Genomic DNA, 8,051 nt, shown 5'->3' with positions numbered 1-8,051 from the left:
TCAGTCATGACTTTAGATAAAGAGGCTCTCTTCAGCCAAGGCAATTCCCAAAGAGATATGACAGATAGGGTAATAAGTCAGAGAGATTCAAATGGAGAATTTGAGCACCACATCACAATTTCCACTATGATAGTTATCCAGAAGCAGTACTGCATCCCAGGTGAAATTGCCAATATTAATGCCACTCTCAAGAGTTAAAGAAGAATCCCCATTATATCTCCATTCAATTCACTGGAAAGGTCCCTGCAGAAATCCAGATGAATCATGGCAGACAATAATATACTTGCCATACATTTTATCAATTGGCAGCCCCAACTGAGCTGTTATGTCTTATGTGGCATCATTATTACAACCCATACTCTGCCACATGGTATGTAATTATTGATCTGGAAAATTCATTCTTTTCCATTTCCTCTAAGAAAGAAGATTAAAATTGGTTTGCATTGACCTGGAAAGTATAGTAGCTCATATACATTGTCTTGCCCCAGGACCATGTAAACTGTCTTGCTCTCTGTCACATTATAGAGTATCACATTATTCCACTATATTAATGTCATCTTGCTTATCAGCCCTGGGGATTAGGAAGTGGAAAGTACTTTGAATGTCCTGATTAGACTTATCACTCCAGAGCAGAGAATGAAAGATAAAGATTCAGAGGCCAGATACATTAGTAAAGTTTCTAGGGGTTCAATGGTCGGAACATCTCAGGGCATCCACTCTAAGAGAGAGGACAACTTACTGCACTTACACCTCCTGTCACTAAGAAAGGGGCACAGCAGTTGGTGAGTCCTCCTTGGAGCTTGTAGATAGCATATACCATCATTGAAAATAATGCTCCAACCCACTTATCAGTACCTCAGAAGGTTTCCAGTTGATTGTGGAGCTCAAAGCAAGAGAAGATTTTGCATTGAATTCAAGATGCAGTACAAACTGACCTGTCACTTCGGCCAGATGATCAATAGATCCAATGATACTAAATCAATGTGAGAATAAAAACTTTGAATGATCCTGAAGGCTCATTTTCTTCCCATTTTTGATAATTCAACAGAGGCCTGGTTCAGTAGGCCTGAGTTGGACAGGCCTATATGAAGGACAATATTATAATAAAAAATTATTTTAAAAATTGCAAAAAAAAAAAAAGAAGAAGACGAAGAAGTGGCTAACACTCTTTATTGCTGAGCTCCTGAAATTCCTCTTTTCAGACAAGATCACTTTCTCAACCCATGAAACATCAAATGTTACATAGTTGCGGAGATGTTCCTTGTTTTCCCCCATCTAGTACAAATGTAGAGAATTATGGCCACAGAGGTTCCTCTCTCCTGGAACACTAATGATGGTATTTACAGACCGTCTGTGCTCAGACTAAAGTAATGAGAGTTCAGGGGATCGTGTGTATTCTAATACTTCTCCATTATAATTTCCCCACCCTAATCAATACCACAATATATGTGTGTCCGTGTTACTGTGATAGATATAGACATTGTATGGAGTCTCTAGCAAGCCATAATAAGACAACTGTAGACTGTTACGAATCTGAAGCAATCTGCCTTTTGCAGCTGAGAATTTGTAAAGCAATTCCTGATGAGCTAGAGTTATAGCAGAGTGAGCACCTAGCCATGACACATCAAGTAACTATGGGACAAGAACTACCTATCATAAACCACCAATTCCCATGATTTGGCAGGCTAGAAACACTCCATATTCTAAAGAAAATTTAGGATTGAGCACAAGCAAGTCTAAGTAATTAACACAAACAGGTTGCTTAGGCCCCCGTGTCCCCTCTCTCTGTTGCAACAAAGCTTCTCTCTCTGCTTATATATTGACTTAAAAAGAGGCCCTATGCCAGCTGATGGCAGAGGAAAAGCTCTCAGTCCTGGTTGCACAGAGGCCATGAAGATGGACTTCTGCCACAATAGAGACCTGCTCAGGGCTGACCTTGAATGATGTGACAACGAGGAGCAATACCCTTGTCGGCAGAGCTCTGAAGAGTGCATTTTGTCATCTCCTTTGTATGGAGAAATAGATAGTATGAAATAAGACCTCATGGGCAGTGGTAAACAGCTTGGCTGGCTGGTCAAAGGCTTGGGAAAGCAAGATTGAAATATCCAAAGTAAAAAAGTCTGGAAAAAAGGCAGGTGAGTGGACCTAAGGAGAAACTTCTGTGTTTCGCATCAATGCCCACTAGAGAGTATTCACTGCAGGGAATGTTCTGATCAATGAGGGGGATCAATGCCTATAATGATAGCCTATGTAACACACAGTAAGGAGTAGATCCTACATCATGGCCTAGGACACAAACATGCGCACACATACACATCTGAAGGTAAATTTTCATGAAACAATACATATCCTTCCTATATACTAGTTACCATCCACTAAATTGCATGGCTCATTAATAATAGGACGTGAAATGTGAATCACCATTTGAAAAACACTGATGGAAATCCATCTTAACCTTCCTTTTATATTTAAGGAAACTGAGCTCTAAAGAAGGCAAGGTTTTGTTAAAAGTTATGAACCGATTCAGGACTAAAATTCATATTTCTTGATTTTCAGATAAATTTATTTTGGAGCATCTTTCTCACATTTGTTAAAGGAAATAAAAATGGAATATTTCTGAGCTAATATGGGCTACAAGATAATTTGAAAAAAATTTCTTTTTAGTAAACATCTACAAATGAAAGCTAAAATCCAACAGACATCCTTCAAAATGCACACCTGATCCCATAAGAAAGTAAAGTTTAGGGAATCAAATACAAAATAGAAGTAGGAGTCCAGAGTTGTTATCAAGAACAAAAACCCAACAAGAGGTCTAGAACATTAAGTTATAGGAACAGGTTGCATAAATCTAGACTTTTGGATTTTAATGGTCATGCGGGGGACAAGAGCTTGAGCTTTTGGAAGGTATGTGGTACAAACTGAGAAGTATTCTCAAAGAATGGACACTTAAAGGATTACAAGTTGGAAAAAAAAAAAAAAACATCCTCTGCAAAAGGAGATTGTTCTTTGTTATAGCCTCAGCAAGAGATGGGAGAAGAATTCTCAGAGGAAGGGTATACATGACCCTATCCTCATAAGTGTGTTGCAGCTCAAAGTGAACTTTGTACATAACCCAGAAAACACCAAACTGAAAAAGTGGTCCCAGTTGGGTGTATCCCAGGAAATCTCTCAGAAATAGGAGCAAATCTTCTCTAGAGACAAGTATCTTCATATAGGTAAAGCTGCCAGATAAAATATATGTCGCAAAGTTTAATTTGAGTGTCAGATAAACAATGAAAAAGTTTTCATATAAATATGCAGCATGACATATCTGAGGAATATTTAAGAAGTATTAATTGGTTTTCTGAAATTCAAAGTGACTAGGTATCTTGTTTTTTCCTCTAAACTGGCAACTCTAATCCTAGTTCCCTACAGATGCCCACAGATAAGTTCAACAAATCATGGGTTCAAAATATAAAATTACATACGTGATGTCCCCATTCATTGAATGTGGAGACACATATGAGAATGTAGTTCTTCTATTAAGTCAGAAATTAAAGAATTTTGTAAAAATGTAAAAGACTGATATATCACTGACTTCTACCTCTGAAACCAATAATACATTATATGCTAATTAACTGAATTTAAATAAAAATAAATTTTAAAAATTCAACTGATAAACACACAGCTTAGGCCATTTATTATTGCTGGAGGAGGTAGAAAGACCCACAGAGACCTTCAAGTAGGTTCATAGTGTTTTGTTTCTTGAAGTGTGAAGTATTCATGGTTTTACTATATTATCATTTGTACCACTTTTGTCTTAAATATCTTACCATAACTTATAAAATGAAATAAAAAGGAAAAAGAAGAACACTTTAAATGTTTATAATCTCTTCTCATTTTGCAAAGCAAGATGCATAAGGAAGAGCAAAACTAGTACTTATGAGAGATGGTTAAAAGGAAAATAAGGATAAAAGAAGAAAGCATATCTGGGGAAAGTTAGCAGATAGAAACTCACTACAAGAGCAGGATTAGTTTAGTTTCAGTGACCACTGCTGCTGCCTCCCTTCTACATCTCAAATACTGGCAAGGAGCATCTCATTGGACCCCAAATCACATCTAAAATGTCAGTGCAAGGGAGCTGGAAACTGCAATTCATAGGCTAATAGATCTCACAAAACTGAAAAATGAGGATTTAGGTTTTAGGGAACTGGATTTTGAGTGCTACTAAAAACTAGCTAGAAAACCCAGACCACTTTGGCTTCTCTGCTTGCATATACAAACTTCCACTATGTTAAAAATTCTAGAAAACAAGAATAACAACAATGGCAGGCATCTGCCCAACACAATACAAATATTTTTCATAGAAACACAAGCACTCTGATCCTCTTCCTCAAAGCAGGAACCAAAAGTCTCATAAATCACAATATCCATCTCTGGGTGATAATCATTCCTCTTTCAGGAATTCCCACTTGGGTCTTTGTGTCACTTTAGATCCTCCAAGAAGTAGATACTAAGAATTATATATAAAAGGGATTCATTGGGGAAAATGCTTAGGAAGACTAAAATGCAGGGAAGTGGCAGTATGCAGGGCATCTTCAAACTCCAGTGCAGACCTGAGAAAGTCTTGATCAAATTGATGTGAGCTCCTGAGCAAAGATTGCCATGTTGGATAATAATGGACCTGCTCTAGTACCCCCTGCCTGTGACTCTCAAGCATTGCCTGGATGCAGCCCAAGAAAAGAGTGTTCTTGGCTTGACTGCCTGATGGATCCAAAGGAGCAGCAGCTGAAAGATGTTACCAACTACACTCTTGCAACAGCTTCTCCCGAAGCAGATCTGAATGGTTCAGCTCCTTGGTCATCCCAATCTTGTATCTAAAGACTAAATAATAGGGACACCTGGGTGGATCACTCAGTTATATGTCTGCCTTTGGCCCAGGTCATGGTCCCAGGGTCCTGGGATTGAGCCCTCCATCAGGTTCCCTGCTCATGCTTTCTCTCCCTTTCTCAAATAAATAAAATCTTTTCTTAAAAAAAGACTGAATAATAAATTTAATGACCACCAACAGGAGGTTGGTGGGAAGGAAAAAAAGGAAATTGGTATACACAAACAAGAAAATATGGGCAGCTGCTACAGTTCTTGAGTAAAAAACTGGAGCCATGGCTGGTGTGTGTGAACTCCTTCATCCAACTTGAATGAAGCTCAGCTGATTGTGGCTCTTTACTTGGTGATAGGACCCAAGCTTTCATTTCTGAGCTCTTGGTGGTTTTGCCTATGTTGAGTTGTTATAGTTTTCAGTTTCTCCTTTGGGATAATGAAATACTAAGAGCATCCCTGGAAGATTTCATGGACTCCTTCCTGTCTAAAGTCTACTTGCAGTAAAATTCTTCTCTTCATGAACAGTGTCAGTCATTTCAGTCAGCATCTTAACTCCTTAGTTTCTTGGTTCAATGGCATGGGGAGCTCCAAATGGGCTGGTAGCAGTCTCAACCCACAGGTCAATAGATCCATTGCATTTCCTGGAAGGAGCAACCCTCCTTTGGAAACCAAGACCGCTAAACCTTCAAAGCTCAAAGTTGTGGTAAAATGGGGTAAAACATTTTTGAATGGATCATTAGGTGAATAGTAATTGAAACCAGTCCCATTTCTATCCTTTGATTTACAAACCTATGTTTTCTAGCCATGGGAGAAAACATGGCACCATCTATTGAATACAGGTTCTTAATATACTCCGTTCTTTGTAAAAGAGCTTTCCAACCTCATATATTGTTAAACACAACAGGCTCGGCTATGGAACCTTCAATAGGCCATCTGTCTGTTCTAGAAGACATGCTGCTCCTGAATGGTAAGATGCAGGGTAAGATCAGTGAACCTCATGGACATCAGCTTATTGCCTCACTTCTATTGCATTATAACCAGTGGGTCAGAAGTTATGCCAATTGGAAAACCATATGATGAATAACAGCATTTAGTAATGGGGTAGCAAAAGCATGTGGGCAAAGTGGTCACATCTGTATACAAAATAAATGTCTATTACTATGATTTAAAAAAATTGTTGTCTATTCCACAAAAGAAGAGGTCAAGTGTAGTCAATCTTCCCCCAATCTTTGTTTGTGTGTCACATCATTCTCAGCCTGCAGATGACGGTCACGACAGGGTATTTTAAGAATGCTGATGCGCCTCTCGGTAATGATTTTTCAATGCCTAATCTAACACAGTGTCCTTGGGACTCATCTGAGGGATAGAGTTAGAGGGTGGGTGAGAAGGTCACATTTAATAAATCCATTCTGACAGTCTTATCCAAGGCTTTGGATTCCTTCTTTTAGACTCCACAAAGGAATCTCATTTCAGGTAGGACATTATTTGTCAGTCATTTCCAGCTGCTTCAGCTAACTCATTTAAATACAGAATTTCTCTTATGTGTAAATTTGACCTAATCACATTTTACTTTATCCCTCACCTAACCCGGTCATAATTCATTCTCATACATTAGAATATAGTTCTTTTAATGCATATACTTTGGGGGTCAGATTTGAACTGATCCCCTACAAAGTCGATCAGAATGACTCTACTTTTAGTTTTGACTCCTATGAGAGGTGTGGTAGGAGTGTGTTGAGAGAATCAGCATCACCTGGGAAAAGTGACTATTTCAGCCAAGTCATTATAGTCTTCAAGCAAGGGAAGACAGACCTTCCAAGAAAGAGGTAGAGGGCTGCCTCTGACAGGATGGAAAGCTCAATGGGATTTGGGGTCTTAAAATACACTGATTAATCTTAATCCATCCAAATATGCTATTGCAAGCTTCCTGGTCACCTTCTTTCCCAATTAATCACTTTTATGTGAGCCTCTAAAGAAGCTGTGAATTGAAGTTGTGTTGTAATTCTGCCACCTACAGGAACTACTTTGGATTGGATTTTTGATACAATAGATATGGGATTCTTTTAGTGCAATTGTAGAAGCTTCTCTGTCCCTTGGATAATACCTTTGAGTTGAAAAGCCCCAAGATTGTTGGGTTCGTTTTCTGTAAGCTGTCCATTGCTGTAGTCCTAGTACTTATCTCTTCCACCAGAGTATTCTATTGCAAAAGCCACCTGATCTCTCTTAATAGGTAACTGATTCCAGGGAAGGCAAGTAATAACTCAAGAAGCTGTTTTGACATTGTATGCCATGAGCTCCCAGAATCTCACTTTTTAAATTGCTTTGAGTACTTTTTATTTCTTCCTCTGGATTGACATCACTGTCTGGTGTTGAATCCTCCCTCCAGTATAGCTCCATTCCTGCCTCTATTCTGTGTGCTCTTATTGTTATATATGCTAAATCTTTTATGTTATCATCCCAGCAGTAGGATTTTTTTATTGTGTTGTGTTAGTTTTTGATGTAGTGTTCAGTGATTTATTGTTTGTGTATAATACAGTGCTCATTACTACACGTGCCGTCCTTAATACGCATCACTGGGCTACCCCATTCCCCCACTCCCCTCCCTTCTGAAACCCTCAGATTGTTTCTCAGAGTCTGTTGTATCTCATGGTTTGTCTCCCCCTCTGATTTCCCACCCTTCAGTTTTCCCTTCCTTTCCCTAATGTCTTCTGTGCTATGCCTTATATTCTACATATGAGTGAAACCATATGATAATTGTTTTTTCAAGATTTCCTTATTTCACTTAGCATAAATTCCCCTCCAGTTTCATCTGTCTTGACCCAAATGGTGGGTATTCATCCTTTCTGATCCATTGTATATATGGACAACATCTTCTTTATCCATTCATCTGTTGAAGGACATCTCAGCCCCTTCCATAGTTTGGCTATTATGGACATTGCTGCTATGAACATTGGGGTCCATGTACCCCTTCTTTTCACTACATTTGTATCTTTGGGGTAAATACCCTGTAGTGCAATTGCTGACTCATAGGGAAGCTGTATTTTTAACTTCTTGATGAATTTCCATATGTTTTCCAGAGTGGCTGTACCAGCTTGAATTCCTACCAACAGTGTAAGAGGATTCCCCTTTCTCTACATCCACACCAACATTTGTTGTTTCTTGCCTTGTTAATTGTTGCCATTCTAACTAGT

Source organism: Mustela putorius, unplaced genomic scaffold (assembly GCF_011764305.1).
Source record: "Mustela putorius furo isolate JIRA1106 unplaced genomic scaffold, ASM1176430v1.1 tig00000242_pilon_pilon_pilon, whole genome shotgun sequence".
Classification (NCBI taxonomy): Eukaryota; Metazoa; Chordata; class Mammalia; order Carnivora; family Mustelidae; genus Mustela; species Mustela putorius.
This window is presented reverse-complemented; position numbering follows the sequence as displayed.